Source organism: Oncorhynchus mykiss, chromosome 2 (assembly GCF_013265735.2).
Source record: "Oncorhynchus mykiss isolate Arlee chromosome 2, USDA_OmykA_1.1, whole genome shotgun sequence".
NCBI classification, from domain to species: Eukaryota; Metazoa; Chordata; class Actinopteri; order Salmoniformes; family Salmonidae; genus Oncorhynchus; species Oncorhynchus mykiss.
The window spans coordinates 72,634,794-72,652,129 of NC_048566.1; the positions used below are offsets into that span (position 1 = coordinate 72,634,794).

General features: G+C 43.1%; 1 protein-coding gene across 1 annotated transcript in view; it reads right to left on the reverse strand.

Annotated features, from left to right (window-relative positions):
* Nucleotides 1–17,336, reverse strand: part of roraa (RAR-related orphan receptor A, paralog a) — a 287,647-nt gene that overhangs the window by 177,928 nt on the left and 92,383 nt on the right. The gene's annotated exons all lie outside the window — the stretch shown is intronic.

A 17,336-nucleotide genomic window follows, 5' to 3' on the forward strand; every position in this document is an offset into this window, starting at 1 on the left:
GCAAAATATTATTTTACATTGCTTTTGTAACTCTCTCTATTTCAGTGGTCCCTGGTGTACTGTAATTTATGACTGGTTGAATGACAATAGACTACGTTTTAATAGTGGATCTGTTTGGGGAGTAGAGTCAGCCCTTCTCTGGTTGCAGGTTGTGGTGAAAAAAAGTACAGCACTTAAAAAGCACAGCATCATTTGTTTTGCAGGTTCTTTATCTACAGTATAAGCCTTTACTAAAACTCAGACACACGCTCAACGGGTAACCTTCACAGTAATACCAAGGTGCTACTTCACAGTGACACTTTGCCTGCCTCAAAGCATACTCACTCACTCACACTCTCTAGCTCCAGCACACAAGATAGCTCTGATGAGTAGTGCGATCTAATTGAAGTGTAGATTACTATCACTTGTGTGCTTGCCAGCTCAAAATAATACAAAAGCATGGAGGGAGAAGATAGGAATGTTAGTCCACTGTGGTACAGCACAGTAGCTGTCCAGACTGACGCAATCTGCCTGTCTCTGGAAGACACCCTGGTGCTTAGAAAGAGAATGGCCCCCACTGCAGTCCAGCTGGGGGGTGAGTCGTGTGTGACAGACAGGTCCAGACATGTCCCTCTCTCACAGAGACACTGAGGACTTGGTGTTGAGAGACATAAAGTGTTGGAGGATGTGGGCCAGCGTCACTGAGAGCTGACTGGCAGCTGTGACGGGAGTGACATGTCAGCAGTAGGGTAGTAGGGGACCCTGTCTGGATGAGCCTAAGCACTTACAGTTCAAGGACATAGAGACATGAAGAGACTTAGAGCCTGGCAAACTATACAAACAAACATGATCCTGCTCTGCTCCTGTGGATCCCCAGGATGGGATGGGATATGTCTGGAATTACACTAGAAATCTGCAATTATGCAGAGATAGTTGACATACAATACAGGACATACAAATCAAATCAAATGTTATTTGTCACATGCGCCGAATTCAACAGGTGTGCTTACTTACAAGCCCTTAACCAACAAAGCAGTTTAAAGAAAAATAAGAGTCAAGTAAAAAATAGCTAAGTAAAAATAAAAAATGAATTAAATGTATATATAAAACTTAAAGAGCAGCAGTAAAATAACAGGAGTGAGGCTCCCGAGTGGTGCAGTGGTCTAAGACACTGCATCTTAGTGCAAGAGACGTCACTGCAGTACCTAGTTCAAATCCAGGCTGCATCACATCCGGCTGTGATTGGGAGTCCCATAGGGCGGTGCACAATTGGCCCAGTGTAGTCCGGGTTTGGCAGGGGTAGGCTGTCATTGTTCTTAACTGACCTGCCTATTTAACTAAAGGTTACACATATACAGGGGGTACCGGTACAGTCAATGTGCAGGGGCAAGTGTAACATTGACCTGCTGTAACAAACCCTTGGTGGAGAAAGGAATTCTAAGACCAATCAACAGAAATAGAGTGGGAGATGATGAGAGAAAGAGACAAATAGAGATAGAGAAAAATGGATAAAGCACCAGAAAGGGGAAAAAATTATCAGGTTGAAGTGAAGGAATAAAGTCTGTCAGTACTCTCAGGAAGGAAGGCCTCATTACTGTACCTCGTGGGCACTCACTCCAGTTGGCCTTTGAAGTTCTTTGGGGTACACCCTTCCATGAAACGAGCATCGTTAATCCACTTGTTAATCAAGTGTGTTCCCGAGCTCATGTCTGAAGTGCCCCTTTCCTCCTTGGGAAATCCAAAGCTTTGAAAGGAGATTGTAGATCAAAAGAGAGGGGATATTTTATCTTATAGACTATTCAGTCAGAGCAACATAATACTGCTTGTAGCAAATCCTACATTTGTGTACACAAGCTCATAATGCAATTTCACATCATGGAATGAATAGGCCTACTGAATTAATATTAAAGAAAGCATTCATGTAATTGCAAACAGATCTTGCAGCTATGTTCTTCTCGATTCCGTAAAGGACTGAATGAACAGTGCATTCAGGCCTTTACAATACAAACCTCAAGATGATTAAAGCACATCTCCTTGGACTAAAAGAATACACAGGAGAAGATTAAAATAAAAACCCTTTCAGGTTTCGAAGGAGGGAGCTTATGTGAGAGAGGGGCTGGGATGGGATGGGTGGGGGCCGTCGTCTCATGGTTGTCTTCCCCGTTTCTCTGCCCGCCCCTGACGAGAGTGTTCTCTCACTTTTCTCCCCAGCAAACAGGAAACAGTCAGACAGATGTGAGAATAGGACGCCTCCTCTCGTCTCCTATCTCCTCCCAGCCCTGTGGGCTGCTGCGAGGCAGTGCCATGAAGGCCTAGCGCAGTGACTCCCCCCGCTGCGCCTACAACTCTCCTTTTCAGTTCAATTAATGAGCCATAAATAACCCAATGAAGGTGTCAACAAAGAGTGCAATTTATCATGGCTTTCACCACTGCACTTCATGTGAGGAGAATCCTCATCCGCTCAGCCAAATAGAGACAACAACGTAATAAAAATATTTATTCAGTAGCCGAACACTCCAACCTCAAATTTATCTTGAGCAGAGTGATCTTCACAGGTGCGGTGATTTGACAAATATGTTGGGAATCGTGGGCCTGCTCCTATTGTTAGGGTATCACAGACAGACTGGAAATACATTTGGTTAAGAGCGAGCGACAATATACTAACTAGGCTCCTGTGAGGCTGCCAAGGAGCTGGTTTTAAAGGCACTTCTTTCTGTCGGGGACTACTCTGCTACTCCGCACTGTAGATCACAAGGGCAGTTGTCTCCCTCAAATTTTTTTTTTTTTTAAATAATGGGGAATTTCTGTTTAGTCCTATAGAGTTGGTATAAGCTGCGGGAAGAATTACTTTATCAGTGTGTCCCACAAATGTCACCTTGAGTAAACTATATGGAGGAAAAATATACAGTACTGAATAATATACAGTAGCCTGTGAATTGAAGGGCTGCTAGAAGCAAGCTGCAACCAGAGGTAGTATGGTGTAGTGCTTCTGAGAAAAGAGGAAAACTTATTGAATAATATATGACAGCTGGGTTTTTTGAATACAACATTAAAAGTGATGACATGAGTACAAACGCAGCTATGCTTCATCTTAGAACCCCAAATCAAAACCTAAGGCTTAAAAGCAATGTTAAACAGCCTATCTTCACAGTGAGATCATTTGCAGGGAAAAAAATAAGCAGTGGCTGCTGAATACATGTGAATACAAGCATTTTCAGCCTTGAAGCTAAGCCGGAACTTGAGTGCATATGAATCCTGCTAAACCAATTAATGGTTCCTGTTAACCCACTCATCTTTGGAGAGGATTGTCTTTCTAAATAACACAGGAACACGTCCCCTCTCAAGCAAACAGCCCACACACACTCTGACAAAGACTTGCAGATTTTCACTTGAATCTGGGGGCTTTTTCTTAAACATCTCAAGCACACTCTTCAACTCACAGATCTTGCGTAACATCCCCAATACGGAAAGCCTTTGTCTCGGTATCGATTGAATCGCTTAATCTGAACGCCTCCATACACCAGACACTTTGATGGTTTGTGATACAGTGCATTCGGAATGTATTATTCTACCTTTATTTCAAGGAAGGAACACAGACTGAGACCAAGGTCTCTTTTACAGCTGGGCCCTGCTGTAAAATGTTTACACATACAGTTTAGGTACAATGATTAAGAAACTACACAAGACAAACAAAACAATCACACATACTGTACAACAACAAAAATACAGCAGCATATTGTTACATTTACACACAGGTTATTTCCCTAACAGCACAAGAACTTGCATTACCCGAAGCAGTTACAAGCAATACAAAAATACAAATCCTCTAATAAATGTTTAAAATGAGCAAGTATTCAGACACCTTGACTTGACCACATTTTGTTGTTACAGCCTTATTCCAAAATTGATTAAATTGTTTTTCCCCCTCATCAATCTACACACAATACCCCTTAATGACAAAGCAAAAACACGGTTTATATAAAAAAAAAATGCAATATCATATTTACGTAAGTATTCAGAACCTTTACACAGTATTTTGTTGAAGCACCTTTGGCAGTGATTACATCCTTGAATCTTCTTGGTTGTGACGCTACAAGCTTGGCACCACTGTATTTGGGGGGTTACTCCCATTCTTCTCTGCAGATCCATTCAAGCTCTGTCAGTTTAGATGGGGAGTAGTGCTGCACATCTATTTTCAGGTTTCTCCAGAGATGTTAGATTGGGTTCAAGCCCAGGCTCTGGCTGGGCCACTCAAGGACATTCAGAGACTTGTCCCGAAGCCATTCCTGCATTGTCTTGGCTTTGTGCTTAGGGTCGTTGTCATGTTGGAAGGTGACCGTGTGCCCCATGATGAGGTCCTGAGCGCTCTGGAGCAGGATTTCATCAAGGATCGCTCTGTACTTTCCTTCGTTAATCTTTCCCTTTATCCTGATTAGTCTCCCAGTCCCTGCCTCTGAAAAATATCCCCACAGCATGATGCTGCCACCTCCATGCTTCACCGTAGGGATGGTGCCAGGTTTCCTCCAGAGGTGACATTTGGCATTCAGGCCAAATAATTCAATCTTGGTTTCATCAGACCAGAGAATCTTGTTTCTCATGATCTGAGAGTTGGGCTGTCATATGCCTTTTGCTGAGGAGTGGCTTCCGTCTGGCCACTCTACCATAAAGGCCTGATTGGTCGAGTGCTGCAGAGATGGTTGACCTTCTGGAAGGTTCTCCCACCTCCACAAAGGACCTATGGCGCCCTGTCAGAGTGACCATCAGGTACTTGGTCACCTCCCTAACCAATGCCCTTTTCGCCCGATCGCTCAGGTTGGCCGGGTAGCCAGTTCTAGGAAGAGTCTTGGTGTTTCTAAACTTCTTCCATTTAAGAATGATGGAGTTCACTGTGTTCTTGGGGACCTTCAATTCTGCAGAAATGTTTTGGTACCCTTTCCCAGATCTGTGCCTCGACACAATCCTGTCTCAGAGACAATTCCTTCGACCTCATGACTTGGTTTTTGCTCTGTCAACTTTGGGACCTTATATAGACAGGTGTGTGCCTTTCCAAATCATGTTCAATTAATTTAATTTATGACAGGTAGACTCCAATCAAGTTGTAAAAACATCTCAAGGATGATCAATGGAAACATGATGCACCTGAGCTCAATTTCGAGTCTCATAGCAAAGGGTCTGAAAACTTATGTAAAAAAAAGTATTTATGTTTTTTATTTTTAATACGTTTGAAAACCTGTTTTCGCAATGTCATTACGGGGTATAGTATGCAGATTGATGACAGAAAAAATAATTTAATCCATTTTAGAACAAGGCTATAACGTAACAAAATGTGGAAAAAGTCAAGGGGTCTGAATACTTTCCGAATGCACTGTACATACTTTATAAATTCAGCAGAATATACAATGGTTAAACAACTCAGATGTTAAAGCATAAGAAACATGTAAAATACTGTAGGTAAACTAACAATTACATTATTAACTAACTATGCCAAAGGGATATTAAAGGGAAAATCCACACAAACATTTTTTTTTATTTTTTTCATTGGTCCATTGTTGATACAGTCCCAAAATGTTTTGTATATCAGCAGTCAAGTTTTCCAGGATGTTTTATGTTTTTATTTCACCTTTATTTAACCAGGTAAGCTAGTTGAGAACAAGTTCTCATTTACAACTGCGACATGGCCAAGATAAAGCAAAGCAGTGCGACACATACAACAACACAGAGTTACACATGGAATAAACAAACATACAGTCAATAACACAGTAGAAAAGTATATATACAGTGTGTACAAATGAGGTAAGATAAAGGAGGTAAGGCAACAAATAGGCCATGGTGGCGAAGTAATTACAATATACCAATTAAACACTGGAGTGACAGATGTGCAGAAGATGAATGTGTTAATAGAGATACTGGGGTGCAAAGGAGCAAGATAAATAAATAAATACAGTATGGGGATGAGGTAGTTGGATGGGCTATTTACAGGTGGGCTAATTACAGGTGCAGTGATCTGTGAGCTGCTCTGACAGCTGGTGCTTAAAGCTAATGAGGGAAATATGCATCTCCAGCTTCAGCGATTATTGCAGGTCGTTCCAGTCATTGGCAGCAGAGAACTGGAATGAAAGGCGGCCAAAGGAGGAATTGGCACTGGGGGCGACCAGTGAGATATACAGTGTCTTGCGAAAGTATTCGGCCCCCTTGAACTTTGCAACCTTTTGCCACATTTCAGGCTTCAAACATAAAGATATAAAACTGTATTTTTTTGTGAAGAATCAACAACAAGTGGGACACAATCATGAAGTGGAACATTTATTGGATATTTCAAACTTTTTTAACAAATCAAAAACTGAGAAATTGGGCGTGCAAAATTATTCAGCCCCTTTACTTTCAGTGCAGCAAACTCTCTCCAGAAGTTCAGTGAGGATCTCTGAATGATCCAATGTTGACCTAAATGACTAATGATGATAAATACAATCCACCTGTGTGTAATCAAGTCTCCGTATAAATGCACCTGCACTGTGATAGTCTCAGAGGTCCGTTAAAAGCGCAGAGAGCATCATGAAGAACAAGGAACACACCAGGCAGGTCCGAGATACTGTTGTGAAGAAGTTTAAAGCCGGATTTGGATACAAAAATATTTCCCAAGCTTTAAACATCCCAAGGAGCACTGTGCAAGCGATTATATTGAAATGGAAGGAGTATCAGACCACTGCAAATCTACCAAGACCTGGCCGTCCCTCTAAACTTTCAGCTCATACAAGATGAAGACTGATCAGAGATGCAGCCAAGAGGCCCATGATCACTCTGGATGAACTGCAGAGATCTACAGCTGAGGTGGGAGACTCTGTCCATAGGACAACAATCAGTCGTATATTGCACAAATCTGGCCTTTATGGAAGAGTGGCAAGAAGAAAGCCATTTCTTAAAGATATCCATAAAAAGTGTCGTTTAAAGTTTGCCACAAGCCACCTGGGAGACACACCAAACATGTGGAAGAAGGTGCTCTGGTCAGATGAAACCAAAATTGAACTTTTTGGCAACAATGCAAAACGTTATGTTTGGCGTAAAAGCAACACAGCTCATCACCCTGAACACACCATCTCCACTGTCAAACATGGTGGTGGCAGCATCATGGTTTGGGCCTGCTTTTCTTCAGCAGGGACAGGGAAGATGGTTAAAATTGATGGGAAGACTGGGACGGAGATTTGTCTTCCAACAAGACAATGATTCAAAACATAAAGCAAAATCTACAATGGAATGGTTCAAAAATAAACATATCCCGGTGTTAGAATTGCGAAGTCAAAGTCCAGACCTGAATCCAATCGAGAATCTGTGGAAAGAACTGAAAACTGCTGTTCACAAATGCTCTCCATCCAACCTCACTGAGCTCGAGCTGTTTTGCAAGGAGGAATGGGAAAAAATGTCAGTCTCTCGATGTGCAAAACTGATAGAGACATACCCCAAGTGACTTACAGCTGTAATCGCAGCAAAAGGTGGCGCTACAAAGTATTAACTTAAGGGGGCTGAATAATTTTGCACGCCCAATTTTTCAGTTTTTGATTTGTTAAAAAAGTTTGAAATATCCAATAAATGTCGTTCCACTTCATGATTGTGTCCCACAAAAAATACAGTTTTATATCTTTATGTTTGAAGCCTGAAATGTGGCAAAAGGTCGCAAAGTTCAAGGGGGCCGAATACTTTCGCAAGGCACTGTACCTGCTGGAGCGCGTGCTACGGGTGGGTGCTGCTATGGTGACCAGTGAGCTGAGTTATGGCGGGGCTTTACCTAGCAAAGACTTGTAGATCTGGCGTAGCAGTGAAGACGTGTTTGTTTGTCCTCTCGTGTACTTTTGTATTTTTTGTATTTTTTGTATATATATTTCAACTTATTTTCAATCTCTTCTAGATTTTTAATTCGATTATACCTTCCGGTAACCTGCCTCACCCAATGTGATACGGAATCGCTATTATTTTCAATTTTAGAACACATTCAAGAACCTCCAGAAGCTAACCATCTAATTAGCTACAAGCTATTTAGTCATTGTTTGCCACTGCTAGTGGCTTTTACCTTCTGCACAGATACCAGCCCTTTTTTAGCCTGGATAATACTCGCTAGACTACCAGTATCGGACTGTCTGTCCACAACAACGCCGGATTCCTGCCGTAATCCCTGGACCACTACTTCAAATCTCCACAGCTAGCTAGCAGCTAGCTAGCTCACATCTTGCAGCTAGCTAGCTCACAGCTTGCACTCACCGTGGCACCCAGTACCGAAGCTATCCCTGAGGCCCACCTCCCGGCCTACTCAGCTGTTCACCCGAACCCCACTCATACACGGCTAGAGCCCAATAATCTACCGGATCCTTGCTGTAAACTCTGGACCTTGGCACCGGATCACCGCTGCTACCGATTGGCTATAGTGGTTAACACCACTGCCACGAAGCTAGCACCAGTTAGCCGTGAGCCAGGCGCATCTCCCGGCTAGCAAACTAAATTCCACAATACCTCTTTTGCCATCTGGCTTGGATTCTCTGTCGACACGGCGCCCCGACGCACCACCACGACTGGTCTGCCGACGAATACTCCATCCGCTGTGCCTTCAACCGGCCTCCGTCGGAGCAGACGCTCCTACTAGCCCCGGGCTACTTACTTTAAACGCTGTGTCGTTTTACCTGCTGTTGTTGTGTTAGCTGATTAGCTGTTGTTGTCTCACCTGTTGTTTTAGCTAGCTCTCCCAATCAACACCTGCAATTACTTTATGCCTCGCTGTATGTCTCTCTCAAATGTCAATATGGCTTGTATACTGTTGTTCAGGTTAGTTATCATTGTTTTAGTTTACAATGGAGCCCCTAGTTCCACTCTTCATACCTCTGATACCTCTTTTGTCCCACCTCCCACACATGCGGTGACCTCACCCATTACAACCAGCAAGTCCAGAGATACAACCTCTCTTATCATCACCCTGTGCCTGGGCTTACCTCCGCTGTAACCGCATCCCACCATACCCCTGTCTGCGCATTATGCCCTGAATATATTCTACCACGCCCAGAAATCTGCTCCTTTTATTCTTTGTCCCCAATGCTCTAGGCGACCAGTTTTGATAGCCTTTAGCCGCACCCTCATCCTACTCCTCCTCTGTTCCGCGGGTGATGTGGAGGTAAACCCTGGCCCTGCATGTCCCCAGGCACCCTCATTTGTTGACTTCTGTGATCAAAAAAGCCTTGGTTTCATGCATGTCAACATCAGAAGCCTCCTCCCTAAGTTTGTTTTACTCACTGCTTTAGCACACTCTGCCAACCCTGATGTCCTTGCCGTGTCTGAATCCTAGCTTAGGAAGGCCACCAAAAATTCTGAGATTTCCATACCCAACTATAACATTTTTTGTCAAGATAGAACTGCCAAAGGGGGAGGAGTTGCAGTCTACTGCAGAGATAGCCTGCAAAGTAAAACTTTCCAGGTCCATACCCAAACAGTTAAAACTTCTAATTTTAAAAATGTATCTCTCCAGAAATAAGTCTCTCACTGTTGCCGCCTGCTACCGACCCCCCCTCAGTTCCTAGCTGTGCCCTGGACACCATTTGTGAATTGATCGCCCCCCATCTAGCTTCAGAGTTTGTTCTGTTAGGTGACCTAAACTGGGATATGCTTAACACCCCGGCAGTCTTACAATCTAAGATAGATGCCCTCAATCTCACACAAATCTTCAAGGAACCCACCAGGTACAACCCTAAATCTGTAAACAAGGGCACCCTCATAGACGTTATTCTGACCAATTGGCCCTCCAAATACACCTCCACTGTCTTCAATCAGGATCTCAGCGATCACCGCCTCATTGCCTGTATCAAACGACCACCCCTCATCACTGTCAAACGCTCCCTAAAACACTTCTAAGAGCAGGCCTTTCTAATCGACCTGGCCCGGGTATCCTGGAAGGATTTTGACCTCATCCCGTCAGTTGAGGATGCATGGTCATTCTTTAAAAGTAACTTCCTCACCATCTTAGATAAGCATGCTCCGTTCAAAAAATGCAGAACTAAGAACAGATATAGCCATTGGTTCACTCCCGACCTGACTGCCCTCGACCAGCACAAAAACATCCTGTGGCGGACTGCAATAGCATCGAATAGTCCCCGCGAAATGCAACTGTTCGGTTAAGTCAGGAACCAATACACACAGTCAGTCAGGAAAGCAAAGGCCAGCTTTTTCAAGCAGAAATTTGCATCCTGTAGCTCTCCAAAAACTCCAAAAGGTTCTGGGACACTGTAAAGTCCATGGAGAACAAGAGCACCTCCTCCCAGCTGCCCACTGCACTGAGGCTAGGTAACACGGTCACCACCGATAAATCCATGATAATCGAAAACTTCAACAAGCATTTCTCAACGGCTGGCCATGCCTTCCTCCTGGCTACTCCAACCTCGGCAAACAGCCCCCCCCCCCCCCCCCCCCCCGCAGCTACTCGCCCAAGCCTCCCCAGCTTCTCCTTTACCCAAATCCAGATAGCAGATGTTCTGAAAGAGCTGCAAAACCTGGACGCCTACCAATCAGCTGGGCTTGACAATCCGGACCCTCTATTTCTGAAACTATCCGCCGCCATTGTTGCAACCCCTATTACAAGCCTGTTCAACCTCTCTTTCATATCGTCTGAGATCCCCAAGGATTGGAAAGCTGCCGCGGTCATCCCCCTCTTCAAAGGTGGAGACACCCTGGACCCAAACTGTTACAGACCGATATCCATCCTGCCCTGCCTATCTAAGGTCTTCGAAAGCCAAGTCAACAAACAGATCACTGACCATCTCGAATCCCACCGTACCTTCTCCGCTGTGCAATCTGGTTTCCGAGCCGGTCACGGGTGCACCTCAGCCACGCTCAAGGTACTAAACGATATCATAACCGCTATCGATAAAATACAGTACTGTGCAGCCGTCTTCATTGACCTGGCCAAGGCTTTCGACTCACCATATTCTTATCGGCAGACTCAGTAGCCTCGGTTTTTCTAATGACTGCCTTGCCTGGTTCACCAACTACTTTGCAGACAGAGATCAGTGTGTCAAATCAGAGGGCATGTTGTCCGGTCCTCTGGCAGTCTCAATGGGGTTAACACAGGGTTCAACTCTCGGGCCGACTCTTTTCTCTGTATATATCAATGATGTTGCTCTTGCTGCGGGCGATTCCCTGATCCACCTCTACGCAGACGACACCATTCTGTATACTTCAGGCCCTTCCTTGGACACTGTGCTATCTAACCTCCAAACGAGCTTCAATGCCATACAACACTCCTTCTGTGGTCTCCAACTGCTCTTAAACGCTAGTAAAACCAAATGCATGCTTTTCAACCGTTCGCTGCCTGCACCCGCACTCCCGACTAGCATCACCACCCTGGATGGTTCCGACCTAGAATATGTGGACATCTATAAGTACCTAGGTGTCTGGCTAGACTGTAAACTCTCCTTCCAGACTCATATCAAACATCTCCAATCTAAAATCAAATCTAGAGTCGGCTTCCTATTTCGCAACAAAGCCTTCACTCACGTCGCCAAACTTACCCTAGTAAAACTGACTATCCTACCGATCCTCGACTTCGGCGATGTCATTTACAAAATAGCTTCCAATACTCTACTCAGCAATCTGGATGCAGTTTATCACAGTGCCATCTGTTTTGTTCCTAAAGCACCTTATACCACCCACCACAGCAACCTGTATGCTCTAGTCGGCTGGCCCTCGCTACATATTCGTCGCCAGACCCACTGGCTCCAGGTCATCTACAAGTCCATGCAAGGTAAAGCTCCGCCTTATCTCAGTTCACTGGTCACGATGGCAACACCCACCTGTAGCACATGCTCCAGCAGGTGTATCTCACTGATCATCCCTAAAGCCAACACCTCATTTGGCCGCCTTTCCTTCCAGTTCTCTGCTGCCTGTGACTGGAACGAATTGCAAAAATCGTTGAAGTTGGAGACTTTTATCTCCCTCACCAACTTTAAACATCTGCTATCTGAGCAGCTAACAATTCGCTGCAGCTGTACATAGTCCATCGGTAAATAGCCCACCTAATTTACCTACCTCATCCCCATACTGTTTTTATTTATTTACTTTTCTGCTCTTTTGCACACCAGTATCTCTACCTGCACATGACCATCTGATCATTTATCACTCCAGTGTTAATCTGCTAAATTATAATTATTCGCATACCTCCTCATGCCTTCTAAACACAATGTATATAGACTCTTAAATTATTATTATTATTATTTTTCTACTGTGTTATTGACTTGTTTATTGTTTACTCCATGTGTAACTCTGTGTTGTTGTCTGTTCACACTGCTATACTTTATCTTGGCCAGGTAGCAGTTGTAAATTAGAACTTGATCTCAACTAGCCTACCTGGTTAAATAAAGGTGAAATAAAATTTAAAAAACGAGTATGAAGCAAGGGCCAGCCAACGAGAGCGTACAGGTCGCAGTGGTGGGTAGTATATGGGGCTTTGGTGACAAAACAGATGGCACTGTGATAGACTGCATCCAATTTGTTGAGTGTTGGAGGCTATTTTGTAAATTTTTCGGTGGTGATAGTGTTTCCTAGCTTCAGTGCAGTGGGCAGCTGGGAGGAGGTGCACTTATTCTCCATGGACTTTACAGTGTCCCAGTACTTTTTTAAGTTTGTGCTACAAGATGCAAATTTCTGCTTGAAAAAGCTAGCCTTGGCTTTCCTAACTGCCTGTGTATATTGGTTTCTAACTTCCCTGAAAAGTTGCATATCACGGGGGCTATTCGATGCTAATGCAGAACGCCACAGGGTGTTTTTGTGCTGGTCAAGGGCTGGATAGAACCAAGGGCTATATCTGTTCCTGGTTCTAATTTTTTTTAATGGGGCATGCTTATTTAAGATGGTGAGGAAGGCACTTTCGAAGAATAGCCAGGCATCCTCTACTGACGGGATGAGGTCAATATCCTTCCAGGATACCCGGGCCAGGTCGATTAGAAAGGGCTGCTCGCTGAAGTGTTTTAGGGAGCATTTGACAGTGATGAGGGGTGGTCGTTTGACCGCAGACCTATTACAGATGCAGGCAACGAGGCAGTGATCGCTGAGATCTTGGTTGAAAACAGCAGAGGTGTATTTGGAGGGCAAGTTGGTTAGGATGATATCTATGAGGGTGCCTGTGTTTACAGCTTTGGGGTTGGATCTGGTAGGTTCATTGATAATTTGTGTGAGATTAAGGGCATCAAGCTTAGATTGTAGGATGGCCAGGGTGTTAAGCATGTCCCAGTTTAGGTCACCTAGCAGCACGAGCTCTGAAGTTATTGGACTTTCAAGAAGCAAAGTGTCACTGGCCACATCATAATGATGATGGGTTACTGGCACGAGTAGAGAACCGAGATAAATAACATTTCCCAAAATCACGCTTACATTTTCTCTTATCGAGCGCCAGGCACTGGCATGGCAAGAGCAGGCTTGTCAGTCAGTGGCAGACAGGCCTCACACCTTATCACAAGGGCACTCAGCATCTCTGGAGCTGTGGCGTGCTCTAGGCCATGAGCCTGGTCTGTGGCTGGTGCTGAAGGAGATGGGATGGGGATGGGTTTTGGGCTTATGGCAGAGCACCCACCACCACTATCTCCATCCCCTCCCACACGACTACTGCTCCAGCCAACCAGCCTCCCTCGGAAGCAAATGCAGAAACGAAAATGAATAATTAAGGTTGATAATGAACTCTTCATTAAATAGTGATTCCGAATAAAAATGTGAGGTACATAAATAAGGAAATAATAGAGAGGCTAAAAGATGGACATTTTGAGTGGGTTTTGGGTGAGGGAGCACATTTTTAGACCATGGGCTAAAAAAACTGATCAGACAGACAGATGGACAGAGGGCTGTTTACAGTATGTGTCAGAGCATAGACTGATGACGATCTTGAGGAGCTGACTACAGAGTTTCAATACCAGAAGTAGGGATGTCAAATGTTCAGCATATACTGCACAGACACTATGGACCCTCTAGTCTAGAGCACCTGGTTAATTGTGCTTAGGAGCATTTTTAAGTAGAAATAAATAGATGTCATTATTGTAAAAATGTGTGAGTGTGCTACATGCACTATCATCATATATTAAAACATTGAATAACTTTGACATATTTAATTACTGTATGTTATATTACCCTTATTACCGTATGGTGGACAAAACATGTTACTACATTGCACAAGCTTGCACTTTCACCACATAACATTATACCTCTGATTAGAGATGTGTTTAAATCGATTGCTTAAAACAGATCAATATCTTTGGTTTAGTACCCGTGTTTATGTCATAAGTGCCAGTCCGTAGTGGACTGTCATTTTCAGACCATGGAGGCTGGAAAAAATTCTTCTCATAAACGTCTCTGGCCTCACATGAATTAATGGATTTGTGGGTTAAGAAATCATTCAAATGAAAGCAAACCCCTGTCACGAAATTAATTAGATTCACTGAAATTATTATTGGCCATCTACCGAAATCATTTTCTCACAGCGATATAAGTTGATCTTCTCATAGATTGACCGAAGTTCATTGAGATGTGTTTGTTAGAAGACATGATAAAATTCAGATGAAAACTTCTTTATCGATTCATACAAAGTAGCGAAGAGAGTAGGCCAATCCAAATCCAAGCACTAAAAATGTAAGGATTAAATTAAAAGGTAGAAAGAATGCATACTTTCGACTTAAATCTGCTTCAAAATCTAAAGTGAGACCTGAAAATGGTTGCCTAGCAATTATCAACAACCAATTTGACAGAGCTTGAAGAATTTTTAAAAGAATAATGGGCAAATGTTGCACAATCCAGCTGTGGAAAGCTGAGAGACTTAGCCAGAAAGACTCACAGCTGTAATTGCTGCCAAATGTGATTCTAACATGTATTGACTCAGGTGGTTGAATACTTATCTAATCAAGATATATTAGTGTTATATTTTTCAATATTATTTTCAAAATTCTTCAAGCTCTCGGTTGTTGGTTGTTGATCATTGCTAGGCAAGAATTTTCAGGTCTTGCCATAGATTCTGAAGCAGATTTAAGTCAAAAGTATGCATTCTTATCTACCTTTTTCATTGACAAAAAATAACAATTAAATCCATTTGTTCCCAATTTGTAACACAACAAAATGTGGATAAAGTCAACGGGTGTGAATACTTTCTGAAGATGTGTTCCCATCCATTCTTAGAGCATCCATCCAGAGGGTCTGTTCTCATGGTTATCACCACTAAGAACTCTGTTCAAGCAGCTGGCTCAGTTTCATTAACTTGTTAACGTGTGAGTTCCAAATATCTCTAATGGTGGTTAACCTGCGCTGCCCCCAAACCAAGGCACCTTGCCGGCTAATTATCAATAGGCTACATTCCAACTTGTCAATTTCAAATAATTTTCAAAAAGTTTTATTTTTTAACAACAGTTTGAATTGATTTTATGTTCCACCTCCTCATTAAGTCACATAAAAGTAGCCCATTTCACTGTTGCGGACAATTTATGTTTGAGGCTTTACTGAGCCGGACAAACTTCTCTCTTGGATGAGAGCCCAAGCACTTCCCCAGTGTTTCCCCAGATCAAGTATGCAGACATTTACGCATCTCCAGAACCTGCACAAACTCTTTCCCCCTGCTACATCTTCCAGCTGGCATTGCCTTCATTGTAGTTTTCCTTATTAATTATAACTTTGGACATGTGTGTTTTCCTATCAAAGTAAGTGCCTTACTACGCTATCATTATAGTTTCTGTATATCGTGTTGTCGTTTCTACTGTAGCACACCGTATATATGTATGGAGCATAATGTATTTACTGTTTTATTCACATTTTCAAGTTCCGGTGACAATCATGCATTCTGATTCTTGGATAGATTGTAATGGACACACGTGTGTAAAATACTTTTTGAAAGGGTGTACTGATTATGATAATCTAATGCTAAGCTAAATACAGCTATGTGTGGTGCAATTTTTGATGACATCAACCAATACATCCTGGTTGTCACGTAAACGTCTGTCAGACCAAAGATGTTATAACCAAACGAGGTGGAGGGATTGTTCACTCGACTGACTTAGATTCTAACTATCGTTACTCAGGGTTTCCAGCTCAGACCCCCCTGTCCAGGTAATTTATGTTTAATTAGCTTATAAACTTCTCCTGTGTTTGCCCCACATTTATTTACAAATCCCCATCATAGTAATACTTCATGCATCATATTCCCCCACGATACTTTAACCTATTTCTACCCCCCATGGACTTGAAATCCCCTAAAAATGAAATTAACCCCCCACAAACCCCCCTAAAATGGTTTCATCCAAATCTGGCAACCCTGTTTAGCTTTCGTGCTACGGTTAGGCTAGGCAGTAGACTTGTATTTGGGGTGATGATCTATAAGGTTTATTTTATTTGTGATTTGTCAAAAACTGTAAACGACTTGTCAAGTCATGATCTCCGGTTCTAGTATACACTGTAACAAGTAGATTTAAGATTTGTAATATGCTGAAAAATGGCCAAACTAAGTTAATATTTTTTGGGAATGGGCACAGCCATCATTGACGTTTAAATCAAATTAAATGTTATTTGTCACATGTGCCAAATACAACAGGTGAATTATTTTTTTTAAAGTAAGAGATAAGAATAACAAATAATTAAAGAGCAGCAGTAAATAACAACAGCGGGGCTATATACAGGGGGTACCGGTACAGAGTCAATACGTCAATGTATGGGTACACCGATGTCGAGGTAATCGAGGTAATTATGTACATGTAGGTAGAGTTATTAAAGAGGCCATGCATAGATAATGACAGAGAGTAGCAGCGGCATAGGGGTGGGGGGAAATGCAAATAGTCTGGGTAGCCATTTTATTAGATGTTCAGGTGTCATATCGCATAAGCTGTTTAGAAGCCTCTTGGACCTAGACTTGGCACTCCGGTACTGCTCGCCATGCAGTAGCAGAGAGAAGAGTCCATGACTCGGGTGGCTGGAGTCTTTGGGCCTTCCCCTGACACCGCCTGGTATAGACGTCCTGGATGGCAGGAAGCTTGACCCCGGTGATGTACTGGGCCGTACGCATTACCCTCTGTAGTGCCTTGCAGTCGGAGGCGAGCAGTTGCCATAACAGGCAGTGATAAAACCCGTCAGGATACTCTCGATGGTGCAGCTGTAAAACCTTTTGAGGATCTGAGGACCCATGCCAAATCTTTTCAATCTCCTACGGGGGAATAGGTTTTGTCGTGCCCTCTTCACAACTGTCTTGGTGTGCTTGGATGCTACTCTCAGTCATTTTACTTTGTTTATTTGTGTTTTATAGTGAATGGCATTCTGGGATTAGGGAGTTTCGCTTGTCAAACAAACAAACATGGCTGCCATCATAAAGAATT